Below are 16,147 nucleotides of genomic sequence, written 5' to 3'. Positions count from 1 at the left end.
CTCAGGGCTGTGGCGAGCCCAAGGTCACCCAGCTGGCAGCATGTGGAGGAGCAGGAAATCAAACCCAGCTCAGCAGATTAGAAATCCACACTCCTAACCACTACACCAAGGGACAGCATTATAAATCTGCACACTATGACGATGCATATACCCTTGAATCTCTTCTCATTTACGATGTGGCTCTGCATATTATCTCAAAGCTAGGGTCATGCTTCCGTAACAGCTGTGAAGCCATTGCTGCTGTCATGTCCGTTTCTGATGGTTCTTACAGTCTGCAAGACTATGGCCATCAAAACAAGGACAGCTGGTCCCTTACATTCCCTCCCTGAACATGCACATAAAAATACCTTATACTGAATCAGGCTGCTGATCTGTGAAGGTGATCCCGTCTGGCAGCAAATCTCCAGGGTCTTTCACAGTACCTGCTCTCTGAACCTTTTAACTGTTGATTCCCAAGATTGAACCTGGGAACATGCAAAGCAAATGTTCTGCCACTGCACCAAGATGCTCCTCATCTTAGACCATTAAAGCAGGGGTAGTCAACCTGTGGTCCTCCAGATGTCCATGGACTACAATTCCCACGAGCCCCTGCCAGCATTTGCTGGCAGGGGCTCATGGGAGTTGTAGTCCATGGACATCTGGAGGACCACAGGTTGACTACCCCTGCATTAAAGCATAGTTTCTTCTCCTTATATCGCGACACAACAAATAGCTCCAGTGTCGGCTCAGGAGATGTTGCTGCCTGAATCTGCCTTGACTATACCCTTGCTGTCCCCCAAATATCTGCCTTCTCCCAGAACCTAGAACACAAAAATCTTGGGGTTGCTGAACTCTCACAAGTTTCCCGAGTCATCCTTTTGGTTGGCCAAAGAAACTGCCGTGAACTGCAGGGTTGCCAGAGCAGCTGAAATGATGGCTGCGCTTTCAACAAGAGGAACGAATCTTTGCAAGAGTCCACAAAGCTCTTAAGGGTTTGGGCAACTCACTGCATTGTTTTTAAAAGAGGTTGAGGGTTGTGAGAACATGAAGGGGTTTAACAGCTCTGTCTCCCATGCGCGGGCAGAGGTGGCAAAGAGCAGGTAGCAGTGGGCAGGCTGCTGCCACCCAAAATCTGCCATCTGGGGCAATTGCCTCAGTTAGCCTTGTGGCGATGCCAGCAGCACTCTGTAAGCCTCTTCAAAAATGTCTTAATCTTCCTGATTCGGTTTTGTCCAGAATCTGCCCCCCCCCCCACTGTATATTCTACTAGACTTCTACCCCAACCTCACAGAAAGCACCAGTCACTGGATGTCAGCAGTGAGCCAAGCTTGCTTTCTATTTCTATTTCTCCATCTTTGGAGATTTTTAAACAGAGGCTGGACAGCCATCTGACGGAGAGGCTGATTCTGTGAAGGCTCAAAGGGGTGGCAGGTTACAGTGGGTGAGCGATAGGGTTGGGACTGTCCTGCATAGTGCAGGAATTGGACTGTCTGACCCAAGAGGTCCCTTCCAACTCTATGATTTTATGATTCTATGAACTGTAGAGACATACTTAGAATCTTACTGTTTGTTTTCTTTTGGCGGTATATAGCACAGTATTGCGGGAGGGGAACACACATCCCCATGGCTCACATAATGAAGCACTGTTCATTTCCTGCATTGTTGGCCTTTGGCTTTATGGCTACGGACTTGACTTCGGTGTGCCAAAATGTCATGACTAATTAACAAGGAACAGTGAATGTGTTTTGTACACGTTTTGCATGTTGTTATTATTTTTAATTCACAATGACTTTCTGGGCCACATAGTAATGACGACGAGCTTGCTGGGTTTGCATCCACAAGATATTTGATAACACGGATGGAAGGAGCCACCGTGTTCTACCCCGGAGACTGGCTCTCATGAATCCTTCCAGTCCCTCAGTCCCGTTGGAGACTGTTTTGGATGGCGTTAATGCAGGGGTAGTCAACCTGTGGTCCTCCAGATGTCCATGGACTACAATTCCCATGGGAATTGTAGTCCATGGACATCTGGAGGACCATAGGTTGACTACCCCTGCGTTAATGCATTAGGCTCCAAATGTTGAAAATTACAAGCCACGGGGAGGCTATGTGAAAACGCAAGGACAGCATAAGTTCCATGGAGGAAGCTTTTGTGCCAAGGGCTTCTGTAGGTCCTTAGGCTGAATGAGATGACAGCGAATCAAGGACTAGATTGTTCGATAGGAAGCAAACAGGATATTGGGTGTCAAGTGACGAATTGTACCCAGTACTGGTATGCTCATGCTAGTCGAATTTTTTTCTTTCTAGCTTGGTGGTTCATAACCTTTTGGGGTCACAGACCCCTCTGAGAATGAATGAAGCCATGGAATGGAACCCCCCTACCCCAGAAAAAATTATGATGGTACATTACCCAAACATGTATGGTAGCACACTATACCTTCCTGGATTTGTTTGGAGTGAAACCTTACTGTAATAACAATGAAGAATCATTTTCACAAAGACAATTTTCAAAGTAACAGGAAACAAATGAGAGAAAAAATAATTTTTTGTACTTGGTCCACAGACCCCGTGATGCCCAGCAATGGCCCCCCCATTGGTCCAGGGACCCCGGTTTGAGAACCTCTGTTCTAGGTTAACATTCAGAGATTTTTTACTCACTTATATATTAAACTTTTAACAAGTGATCTTTAGTTAGGAAACACTCATTGCTTTTTCAAGAGCAGGACTGAGGAAAAACCAGAAGTATGTGATGTTATTTCCTGCTGAATAAATCAACAGGATTTATACACTTGTGATTCTGATTTGGGCTGAGACTGATTTATACAGGTGATTGGTGTTTTAAGAACCTGGATGGAGCAAAAAGCATGGCAGAGGGAGGTGGGAAAACACAGCAGCCTTCTGCAGACGGGGTTCATGGGGAAAATGGGCTAGACACTGATTGCCAATTCCTTTTATTCTAGACCATACAGCCATGCTTTGTAATTTGATTCTATAGGACAGCGGTCCCCAACCCCCAGTCCGGGGACCGGGACCGGTTCATAGATCAATCAGTACCGGGCTGCGGCTCCTCCTCGTCCTCCTCCCCGACTGCTGCCTCGGGGGCTCCCCTGCCACTGGCTCACCTTTGGTGCTCTCCAGTGGCCGCCATGGCTGGGGCTCCCCCTTGGCATAGCACTGCGCAGATTCCAATTATAGTCAATAAGCAATTTTCACCCTCATTTCATCTTTTTCTTCTTTCTTCTGTCCCCCAGTTCGGTTTTCACAGGAAAATAAGACCGGGTTCAAAGCAGGATCTCAAGGATGCATTAAGAGGCGGATTCCAAATGGAATTTTGCAGACAGCCTCCCCAGAATCCATCTTATTCGGCATGGATGGGATAAGTCTAGTTGCAACTTGAGCTCGACTGCAATGCAGTTAGGCACTTTCTGCACATATCAGCCGCCGATACGGAGGCACGTCAAAGCAGATAGTGCAGCTCCCAAACATTATGTTCCTACATATCGTTAGTTTTCTAGAGGATGTAATAGCATTACATAAGGTACCAACTTTACATTAGAAAATCAGAAGCCCAGAGCTTTTCTGAAAGGATCACCTCTCTCATTTCCATATTAGCAATATATGGCTCCATCTACTCACTTCCATGTACTTATGCCAGCCTTTCTCAACTTTTTTTTACCATTGAGAATCCCCTGAAACCTTCTTCAGGCTTCAAGAGTCCCCAGAAGTGGCGCAATCATGCAGAATATGGTTGGGGAGTAGAGCTGTGGACACGCCCACCCGGGGTGCCTCCCCTGCCCACCCCCTCCAGGCCCATCATTGGCCATTGTGGGGGGTGGGTGTCAACATGACCATAAATGGTCATATCACCCGATAAATGTTTAACAAATTTTAAATATATATAACAGATTAATTAACTTCCACCCATTTGCAAAACCCTTCTAGGGCTGTCAAGAAATCCCAGGGTTTCAAAAAACCTTGGTTGAGAAAGTCTGACTTATGCTGTGGTACTTGGGATAAGGTAAAAGCATCCTTACACCAGCACGAAGCCATGGCAGAACCCCTGATGCTGGAACTATTGTTAGGGTCCATTGTTAGCTGTCTTCAGCTCTGCCGCCTATCCTTTACATGAAGCCGCTGAGCTGTGCCATTGCCTTAAACTTAGCCAGAATACTGTGTATACTCCCTGAGCTATTTTCCTCTCACTTTTGAGCACAAATGAACTCTAGAGGCATTAAGAAGCATCGCCCACAACAGAAAGAAAGGAAGACGATAATGGGCAGAGAAATAATTCAGCTGAGCCACTCCTACAGTGCAGTTTATGTTTGAACTTCTGTAGCTTAATGCCACCATAGGATCGTGGTGGGAAGCCAGATAACTTCCTTTTGGAGGTACACCTTGGATTGGGTAGTTTTTTTTTTGAGTCGTCGTGAGAAGTAACCCTCCCCCCTCTCCAGTTTCATGAATTTGGGCTTCAAGGGGGCCTTCTGTTCTTCCTCCACAACTGAATTTCTAGGGATGGAAACGTATCTTTCCCAAGTCAGTCATCATATTCACAGATGCAATATTTGTAATATTTCATACCCATTCATTCATGAAACAAACCCTAGGATGTGAAGTGATTTTACCTGGATCTTCATTCATTGGCCTAGAAAACAGGTGTTTTTGTGGAACTACATCTGAGAGGTAGTTCATTAAGGCAGGGGTAGTCAACCTGTGGTCCTCCAGAAGTTCATGGACTGCAATTCCCATGAGCCCCTGCCAGCATTTGCTGGCAGGGGCTCATGGGAATTGTAGTCCATGAACATCTGGAGGACCACAGGTTGACTACCCCTGCGTTAAGGTGTGAGAGAACTATGGGCTTTTTAACTTGAAATTTAGCAGCGTATAAAATCAAGGAAAGCCAAGGAAATCAAGGAAAACCAAAACCATAAGAGCTTGAAACCAACCCACTCTTGTGTTTTTTCTTCAGTATTCTTTGCTAGGGCAAGAGATTTTTTTAAAAAGAAAGCTTTCAGATATGAACAAGGGTAGAACCTGGACGTAACAACACAGCGCATTGTTAGAGAGATACGGCTTCTACTGATTCAACAATGTACATTACATAAGAAAGGAAATCCAGGGTTTACTATAAAGACATGTTGGAGTAACTTTGGTCTGAACAACTACGCGCTCTGTGAATTACATGCTGTCTTTTTCCCTTTCTCCTCCCATCTCACCCCAATTTTCGATAGTCCCTGAGACTGTTAAAACACACACATTTGTAACTGTGTGACCCGGAGTGCTCTCTAGGGGCGTGCAAGACGTCCTGTAGAATCTCAAATTGTTCTTCAGCAAAGAGCTGATTCAGAACCAATCTGTTAAGGAAGAAGATGCACACATCTAGTTGTTGTATCTAATTTAAAACTGTAAATAATGGAAACTTTGCTCTCAGCAGCATGCCAGGCAGACAGCACAGGATTACCTTGTCAAAAGGCCAAGCGTTGATCATGGCAAGCGGGCCTTCTGACTCCTTGGTGGGCAGTACAACATGCTGCCAAGGCCTTTTCATTGTGACTTGAACAGGAAACCTGGTAACAGCTTTGGCTCCACAGAGCGAGGGACTACCTTGAGCTTCCTCCCTCGGCAAAATGGTCACGTGCACCAGCCCTAACACGGTCGTCATTCCGGAGAGAACGGAAGATCTCTGTTTTCTTGCCCAGATATTTGCAGCAGGAAACTAGGTCAACTGAATGTTCCTGATGGCAAATTGACATGATACATTTTGTGTGTTGGTTTGATTTTTGTTGCTATTGCTGCTACACCCTCATAGATGCCAAAATGATCATGTATGCAGCAAAAAAGCATTTGACCAATCTTAACCTGGACCTTACGCTGTAATAATTTCTTTTAACTGTATCCTTCTGTACTTATATTTTTAGTATTTATGATGAATGATATGTAATTTGATGTATTTATTGTGGCTTATTTCTGCAATGTATATATTACAAAATAAGCGTTTATAAGTCTTAAGATTAGGTTATTTTTTTTCTTAGTGGCACTCGTATTATGCTGTATTTTTACTATATATTGTATAATATATATTTATTGTCCATTTGTTTGCAACAAAGTAAATCAGGTTTCTACGTTACAACTTCTGCTGTATGTTTTGTAAAGTGGAGCTCTTTCCCACAATTATTAATATTTTCTTTCTCGTCAGAGTCACTATTTCGGTAACTTGAAGAACAAATTAGGACTCAACCAGACCTAGCATCTCTGGATGTTTGGGGTTGTGTTTTCTATCCTATAGTGAAGCATTGTGTATAATTTACAGTACTGCCTACAGCTGAAGGAGACTCAACATTCTTGTGTATTGAACTTTCTTATACTCACCAGACAACCTGTAGTCCAAATGAGTCTTTTAAATTTACAATACCAGAGAAACGACTTGAGCATTAAAGGTAAAGGTATACCGTGTGCAAGCACCGAGTCATGTCTGACCCTTGGGGTGACGCCCTCCAGCGTTTTCATGGCAGACTCAATACGGGGTGGTTTGCCAGTTGTTTCCCCAGTGATTACCATTTTACCCTCCAGCAAGCTGGGTACTCATCTTACCGACCTCGGAAGGATGGAAGGCTGAGTCAACCTTGGGCCGGCTACTGGGATCGAACTCCGAGCCTCATGGTCAGACTTCAGACAGCATGTTGGCTGCCTTACCACCCGGCGCCACAAGAGGCTCATGTCTTAACATTACGACATAACTAATGTGAGTCAATCCAGGGAATTAGATAAATTAGATAATTGCTCTCTGTGGCTATGTTGTGCCTATGTTGTGCACCAGAAGAGGTTGCCATCTTTGTTCCTTTATTCTCACCTGTTCCTGTGAAGAACCTTTGGAAGGTTCTTTCTACTTTTAATAAGAGGTGCACTTGATGCAGATTGGGCAGGAGCTGCTACAGACAAAAAGCCAACCAGTAGACAATTATGATTCTACTAGCTGTGAGGCCCACTGCAGTCTAAAATGCAGCAGGTGTTAGCGGTGCAAGGGGGGCAGGAGGCAGGCAGCCAGAGCCGCGGAGAGGTCTGCTGCCCCCTCGCCCACCTCCCAGGGGAAAAAGCGGTAGGGTGGGTCAGCACTGGCAGAATGGAGCAGGCTGCAGGGGGCTGGCACCCTACCTTGTAGGCGGTGGCAGGCCTGGCACATCCTCACCGTTGGCACTGGCAGCTTGGAGTCTGGAGACCAGCGCAGTCTGATGCGTGTGGTGTGTTGGGGCACCAGTGACCCTCTGGGGGCACCCTCTAGTGTGCTTACTGTCGCCACCACCTCCTGCTCTGTGGTGGCCTGTGCCTGTGCCGGGTAGTCCTCTTGGGGGATGGCAGCACCTGAGGAGTCTCCTCACGATGGTGGCTGGCCACTGTACTCCACTGGTGCCGCTGTGCGGGTGTGCTGGTGGCCACAGCGTGTTCACCACCACCGCCTGCTGCTCTGTGGGCACTGGAGCCAGGTAGTGCTCTTGGGGGGCAGCCGTGCACACGGCGCCCCCTCACTGTGGCGGGCAGCCACTGTGCTCCACTGCCACCACACGATTGCACTGGTGACCACTGTGCATTCGCCACCTCCTCCTCTGTTGTTGTGGCCAGCGGGTCTGGGACCCAATGGTTGTCTTTGGGGGCAGTGCCGCAGGTGGTGCCTCCTCGCTGCCGCGGCTGTCTGTTGTGTCCCCACCACTGCCTGGGGACTGGCAGAGGTGCTGGCTTTTGGAGTCAGTTGCGTCTGTGGCCAGAGCGGCGAGCGGCAGGCCACGAGGGCAGAAACCCTAGGGGCCAGCCTAATCAGGGTGCGGCCAGCTTCACTGGCCACATCCTGATTGGGCCAGATTTGAGCTCGGACACTCTCCGGGGGCCAGACACGCTCCACCCCCTGGCCAGTTTCCGAAATATTAAGAGAGGAACCCATGGATAAGGATGGCAATAGAGTGGTTCCTCCATGGACAAGGTTTCCTTAGGAGGTGGTGGGTTCTCCTTCTTTGGAAGTTTCTAAGCAGAGGCTAGATAGTCATCTGACAGAAATGCTGATTTTATGATCTTAGGCAAATTATGAGTGGGTGGACTGGAAGGGATGTGTCACTATTCGTCTCTTGTGGCCCTTCCTTGCACATCCATGGAATTGCTGATTGCCATTGTGGGATGGTAGGTGAATTTCCTCCAGGCCAGGCTGAATTCTGGAGATTTTCAGTGGCAGGATCACTTCAGCATTAAATTGGGGTCACTGTGGTTAGGCAGGTAGTTGTGAATTCCTGCATTGTGCAGGGGGTTGGACTAGATGACCCTGGAGGTCACTTCCAACTCAATAATTCTATGATTCATTCAATGGGAGAAAGCAAAATACAATAACTGTATTCCCAACTGAAACTGAATATGTACATGCAGGGGAACTGTACTGGGCCCATAACCCAGGTTAGCAATTAACACAGCAACAGTGAATAACTTGATTAAAGAAGAAGAGCTGGTTTTAATATCCCACTTTTAACTATGAGAAGGATTCTCAAAGCAGATTACTCTTCCCATAACAGTTACCCTGTCAGATAGATGGGGCTCAGAGAGCTCTGAAAGAGCTGTGATGGACCCAAGGTCACCCAGTAGAAAGGAGTAAGAAATCAAACCCAGTTTTCTAAATTGGAGTCTGCTGCTCTTAACCACTAAACTACGCTACCAATATAAAGGTTTATTTAAGAACTATTATATTTGATAAGAAATAGGAGAGATAGATAGGTTCCTGACTACATCTCTGGCTAAGAGAGAGGGGAAAGACAGAGTGCAGCACTTCCAAGAAGAAAGGGGGAAATTGCCCTAAGAGTAGCAATCTGGAGACAGACAAGGAATGACACTTAGCAGGAAAGAGAAGATGCTTCCTTCACTATCCTATCTAATCTCTTATTGTTGCCCCCTTGGGGGGGGGGTCTTCTTTTCTTTGTACCCTGGACATTGACTTTCCCAACAAAAACTACCACTAGAATGAGCACCTCTTTTCTCATCTTCAGAATGCCCTGGTCCTTTACTGCTAAGTCATGCATTATCACTAGAATTCTCAAGAGACCTTTCCATCTCTATAATAATTGCCCCTAGGGGTCCCCATACAAAGGATTTCTCTGCCCCACCCTCCCTCCTTCCAGACCCAACAAAATTGTCATAAGAAACAAACTCACATGTTGTACTTGGATCTGCCAGGCCATCAGGGTCTCGGCTCCAGTTCAACAGATTGGAGGTAAACTCAGCGGATTGGCTTGCAGGCAGTAATGTAGCATGTGGGAGCCTTAGGAGGGACTGGGGGAAGAGCCCTAAAATCTCAATGGATTTCTCTTCCTGCTGTCTAGGCTAAAGGAGTGAAAATGGAACAATGCTAAGAACCATGCGAGAGAACAGTCTGGTGGGAAGAGCGACAAGACATGTCTAAAAAGTTTAGACTTTTATCCCTCCCACACACACTTTTTGCAGATATAATTTTAATTGTAGGAAAATCACAAAAGCACTACAGTGGAAAGGAGGCCTGGAGGGCTTGCATTCTGAAAGTGCAATGGTATGCACTGGGTATGTATCCAGAAAACATCAGCAATCTTCGGGGCTCCAAAATAAGGTACCATCTGGCGACACCCTGACTGACCCCATATGCAGCTCTTTGGCAAGAAGCCCTTCTCTCTTTCCTTTCACGAGGAACGCACCCACATCACTTGTGCTTCCATGAACCATCTGAACATGGTCTGCTTCAGCATGGGAGCAGAATTTTGCACCTGTATGTGCTCTCTGAACTATTTCCACCGTACATTTCAGTGGGATTTAGTTTTAAAATATATAGGATGAAGAAACCCTATTTCAGGGAGTGTTGGAATTAATTCTGCAACAGCATCCTCTGCTGGTCAAATTATCAACTCAGCATTGGGAATGGATTTCCAAAATCCCAAATCTAAAATTAAGCTGCAATCCACATGCCCACAGTCTCCCTTTAAGCCCCCTTCTTCACATATGTAGGTTACCTTTGGGGCATTTTGCTGTTAGTCTTGTTGCATTTGAAACAGAGACGAGTAAACATGTCTTACAAGTGTATTTGAATTTGGGTCTGAATGACTGTAAAATAAAGATTGATTGATTGAGTAAATATGTCTATTGGGGAAAAAGGCAAGATACAAACAAAAATGAAAGGAACTGATACAATATTGATAAATGACATTTCTTGACTGCTATATTTAGAAGAATACAGTGGGGAAGAGGGTCTCCCCGTGCACATTGAAATTATCTTGGAATTTTCTCTTCAAAGTCTCAGAAGTGGCTTCTGTATCTTCCATGCCCCTTCTAAGCGTCCTGCTCTATTAGCCTGCCTGTTAGTTGACTGATCGAATTACTAACTGTATTTGGGAAGCCCAATATCTTCCCAGAGCAACGTTTTCTAACGAATATTACACACAACATATTTCACCACAAGTGATGCACTGGAGCATAATGAACATCTGTTGCCAGACTGCTCGCTGTTTACTCCGCCATGAACAATGATGAATGTAGCCCCAGGGCTTCCGTTGGTGGACAAGGCCTACTGATACACAAAAATACATAAATGCTCATTTCTCACAGGCATCTGTATTTAGGAAGACGGCCTTACGAAATATAGGCTACAGAGAATAAGTTATTTCCTGCTTGGTAGGAACCTGGGCACCGCTAACTAGTTCGGATCGTTTCGGCTGAAAACAGCCTGAATCAGATTCGATTCGGGCACGAAACGGTCAGAAACGCCAAGCAACATAGATTTGGCTGCAACTTGATCTGTAAGGCTCAAAACATGGAGCTATGACTACAGCGGAGAATCTATTCCCATCGTAGATAGAAAGGGCAGAATGGGACACCCTCTTTGGATGCCCCTGTAATTGGACCTCCTGGTCTAATCTTGAGACTTGGGGGTCTTTAGAAAAGAGGGTCCCCAAAGTACACTGAAAGGTAGTTCCTCTAACTCAACCCCCCACCCGCACCCAAGGCCTCAGAGAAGATAAAAAGGTAAAGGTAAAGGTATCCCCTGTGCAAGCACCAAGTCATGTCTGACCCTTGGGGTGACGCCCTCTAGCGTTTTCATGGCAGACTCAATACGGGGTGGTTTGCCAGTGCCTTCCCCAGTCATTACTGTTTACCCCCCAGCAAGCTGGGTACTCATTTTACCGACCTCGGAAGGATGGAAGGCTGAGTCAACCTTGAGCCGGCTGCTGGGATTGAACTCCCAGCCTCATGGGCAAAGCTTTCAGACGGCTGCCTTACCACTCTGCGCCACAAGAGGCTCTTTCAGAGAAGATAGAAACAGGAAAATTCCCATGGCAATTATAATGGTGTAGATTTGAGTGAAAATGAAGGCTCAAGGTAATCTACCATTTGGTACATCTGGTGAAATTATTTTGACATGTAAATGTACAAATTGATCAACTTTCTTCCCAGTTGTTTTGGATACCATGCCACAGGAATTTCAACAGCGCCTCAAGGACTTTTGAAGAAGGCACACAATGAAAAATTACTGAGCAGCAAGCTTTCTGAAGGAATCTGCATTTGAAATGGGTGCTAGCTAGATACCCATCATTATATTATTATAATATTCCTATTGTGTTTTGTTATAAAATTTACAAAATTGCACTGCTATTTTGATTTCTCATTCCCTCGAGTATGCCTTTTGTACCTCGGTTTTCTTCCTGTGTTTTAGAGGGTTGTCTCTTTTGTTTGTTTACGATTATGCAGATTAACAATAAAGCATTAGGAATTACAGTTCTTTGTCCTTATGACGCACAAGATGAATAGCAAGCAGAATAAGATTTGATGGGGGGGAAGAGGGCTTTTTTGTATGTGTTAAAATGAAGCTTAGAAGATGAAGGTCCTAGAACAGAGTAGAAATGCACAAATGCCTTCTTGTTCAGCTCACCAGCTGTTGGCCAGCAGAAAAACATCCAATGGTCTAATGACCATATAAATTACAACTAGAAAACATATAAAGGCATGCAGGGGGGTTCACCTTATTTCCCTTCCTCCACTTCTTCCTTTGCCTGAAAGCCCCCCCCCATAATCTCTCAACTTTTCCTGCTTACTTCTATCCTTCACATTTATTATTATTATTATTATTATTATTATTATTATTAATCATATTTATTATCTGTCCTTTTCCTTCAGACTCAGGGCAGGGTACATTAGAATAATAGCTGGTGCAACCCTCCACAAGCCAGCTAGTGTGGGAGTGGTGGGCAATCTTTAACCGCTCCTGTGGAACGGATTAAATAAAGCAGTAAGGGCTACTGGGGAGGAGTTAGGGTGGGCCCTGTCCGGGATAAAAACTCGGAAGGCCCAATCAGGAGCCCCATTGGCGGCTTGGCCCGGCTTCGCCGGGCCCAGCCAGAGACTTGCTGCGCAGACAAAACAGGCAGCCCGCATGGTAAGTCCTCCGGCCAGGTTCTCCTCTGGGTCCCTTACCGCTGGGGAGCCCCCGCAGTAGGCGGGGGCCTTCTCTTGGTCCCAGGAACAGGCTCGCCGCATCACAGACACGGCGAGCCTGTTCCTGGGGCCGCGAGAAAGCCTGAGGTCGTGGGCGGGTGGGCGGGTGGCTGCTGCCATTCTCCCGGCCCCGGAAACAGCCTCGCCACAAGGCAGCTCCTGGGGCCGTGAGAACGCCCAGGGTCAATGCTGGGTGGGTGGGCGGCGGCCTTCGCCCGGCCCCAGGTTGATGCGGCGAGGCTGCTCCTGGGGCCAGGAGAAGGCCCCGGGTCGATGCCGGGTTGGTGGGTGGGCAGCAGCCTTCACCCGGCCCCAGGAACAGCCTCACCGCATCGCAGATGCAGCAAGGCTGCTCCTGGGGCCGAGAGAAGGCCCTGGGTTGCTGCGGGGGGGGGGCTGCCTTCTCCGGGCCCTGGGAACAGCCTCACCGCGTGTGGGACGTGACGAGCCTGTTCCCACAGCCAGGAGAACACCCCAGGTTGCCGGAGGGTGGCTGCGCCATTCCAGCCCCCAGGAAACCTTCGCCCTGAGAAGGCTTCCCCGGGGACGGGGGCCTAGTGCCCATTTTATTTCAGGATAAAATGGGCTTAATTTCTAGTAAATCCAATAATAATAATATTAAAAAACATACAAAAATAAAAATATATAAATGCCATATACAATAGATTATTACAATCTAAAACATCCACACACAGTTCCATCCCTCATTGCCTGTTCTGCATTTCCCAAGGGAAGGAAGGTGAGAGGGGGTAGAGAAGCCTTATCAGCCCCAAGTGGTGTGATTGAGGCATTGATGAGGAGGCCAGTTCAATTCAGCAGTGTCTTTGGGCCTCAATCGTAAGCCTGAACTATTTTACATACCAGCCAATCCCTTCTCCTCCCCTCTTCATCTTTCCCTCCTTATCTCACAAGTGCCAACTGAGCTGGGCCCAATTAAGCAGTGGGGAGCCTGTAAGGCTGGGGGGGGGGGGGACCTCAATTGCTGTGACCCAGACCCATATTATTCCTCTTTTCCTTCTTCTGACCATCCTCACTTGTATCTGCTTCCTTCTTACTCACCAACCTCTAACCCTTTAATGTCTCTTGCTCTTTTGTTATATGCCTCCAATAGAGTGTTTTGCTCTGTAGGTGCCAACTTACTGGAGATCCCTGGCTTGAGGAAAGTTCACCTGGCTTCGACTCGGCCCAGGGCCTTGTTGATCTTGACCCCGACCTGGTGGAATGAGCTTCCAGGAGAGCTAAGGGCCCTGATGGAGCTCTCGCAGTTCCACAGGGCCTGTAAGATGGAGCTCTTCCGCCAGGTCTGTGATTGAGGCCAGGGCTGTTAAGATCTGGGCTCCCACCATCTTGACCAAGTAGATCTAGCAACCCCCCTATTAACCCCCCCTATTAACTATTATTAATGTGTTTCTACATTCTTTACTTTCTCTGTAAGCGGGGTTGGGCTTTGGCTTGGGCTTTTAGTCCAAGCCAATCTTTCTGGACTTCTGGTTTTATTGTTACTGACTGTTGGATTTTTGTGCTTCCAGGGGGATTTTATTGTGGGGTTTTATCTATTTTTAACGACCACGCGCTGGTTCGGGAGTGGTGCGATATAAATTAAATTTATAGTTAAATTAAATATATAATTATAGGGGGGGTAGGAAGGGGATCTTATTATTGTGCTGCCATGTTGTGACATTTTAAAGTATTTTAATGGGAGTTTTAATGGGTTTTTTAAGACATTGTAACCCGCCGCGAGCCATTTGGGAGTGGCGGGAAATAAATCGAAATAATAATAATAATAATAATAATAATAATAATAATAATAATAATAATAATAATAATAATGAAATAAAATGAATAAATATATTTATTGTTTTACTCCATTCATACCATGCCTTTCTTCCCAGGGGAGACCCAACACAACTTGCATCTTCTTCCTCTATTCTATTTCATCCTTAAAACAACCCTTTGAGGCGAGGCTGAGTGTGTGTAACGGGCTCCGTTTTATACAGTGAGCTTCTACAGCAGAGCAGCAATTGGAAATTGGGTCTCACCAATCCTAATCTGCAACTCTAACCAGGCCACGAGACTGGCTTTCGTTGAGCAAAGACAATCTGCCAGCCCTGGATGAGCCATGCAAGTTGCGTGATAAGTGACTTGTCCAGTGGTTATTGAGTAGATAGACCACTGCGGCTTGTCTGTTCATAGTTCCGGCCTCCTGGCTTTAAGTATCCACTGATTTGAGTATATTGTGAATTACTGCTGTGTGAACAATTAAAGCCTAGTCACCAAGTTATTTTTTAGGTATTCATACAGCATGGTGCAATTGGCAGTGCCGCACACATGGCCTTCATCCCAGAGCTTAAGAGCATTCCTTCCCTCCTCCTTCCCTCCACACAGACCAGTTGTCCCTTCTCAACAGCCAATGGTATAAATTACAGTGAACAAATGTATGAGTCAGCCAGCAATTGTCCTGACTTGGATAGCCCAGGCAGGCCTGATACTGTCAGATCTCAGAAGCTAAGCAGGGCCAACCCCTGCTAGTATTTGGACAGATCTGGGTGGTAGTTCCTCCAAGGTAAACGAAGTGTCATGATGTGGAGGCACTACATGGCAAGCCACCCACCAATGTCCCTTGCCTGGCTTCCAGCTCTCCTTAATTCTTGGTGTGTAGTGGATAAGTAGTTAGGAGTGCGGACTTCTAATCTAGTGAGCCGAATTGATTCCCCGCTCCTCCTCCACATGCAGCCAGCTGGGTGACCTTGGGCTGGCCACAGCACTGAGAAAGCTGTTCTGACCGGGCAGTGATATCAGGGCTCTCTCAGCCTCACCCACCCCACAGGGTGTCTGTTGTGGGGAGAGGAAAGGGAAGGTGAATGTAAGCTGCTTTGAGACTCCTTTGGGTAGAGAAATATGACATATAAGAACCAAATCTTCTTTTTGGATAGATAGGGTAAAAGCCTGATAAAATGGTCCGATATGATCCCCTCGATGAGGGAGTTCTCACTTTTATGACACAAAATGTTAAACTGTAAAGTATTCTCTGTGCATCTTTAAGGTGGAGTGTTCGAAGGAATTCTGATGGCTCTCTTAAGAACAAATTTTGAGTCCAGTGGCACCTTTAAGACAAAGTTTTATTCAAGGCATGAGCTTTCGTGTGCACGCACAATTCATCCGATATAATGATGGCTCTCATAGGCAGCATTCTGAAAAGTTTCAAACCACTTTGGGGGAGCAAAAAACAACCACCAATGAGATCGATGCCTGCCAATTCAGTTGAAATCCTTTGTCCACTATGTAGTCTGTAGTATCAACGGCGCTAAAGGGACCGTGTGCTGTACTGCTAGAATTCCTAGAAAAACAACACAAGAGCTTTTGCATTCCATCAGACTCTTCCGAGAAAGTAGAACTGCAGCAACTACTTTGGCCTGTCACACCTTTAAGCGCAGAACCTTAAAATTGTAGCTGGCATTTGATACGCAGGGCTTTCTGGTCGAAGACTTAAAACAGTTGTTGCAGAAATCGAACTGTGAACCTGACATTAACCTCTTTGCAATGTTTGCCTTGATAAGAGTTACAACTAGGGACCGAGAACCTGGCCCTAACCAGCTTCGTAAGCATATGCCACAAATTTATTTACCCAGCCGATCCCTGGGAGCAAAGCCTCTGTTTGCTTATGCATTTCTTGTAAAAAATATAT

This window comes from Paroedura picta, chromosome 2, assembly GCF_049243985.1.
Source record: "Paroedura picta isolate Pp20150507F chromosome 2, Ppicta_v3.0, whole genome shotgun sequence".
In the NCBI taxonomy this organism is placed as follows: Eukaryota; Metazoa; Chordata; class Lepidosauria; order Squamata; family Gekkonidae; genus Paroedura; species Paroedura picta.
The sequence above is the reverse complement of the archived record's forward strand: the minus strand, read 5'-3'. Positions refer to the sequence as shown.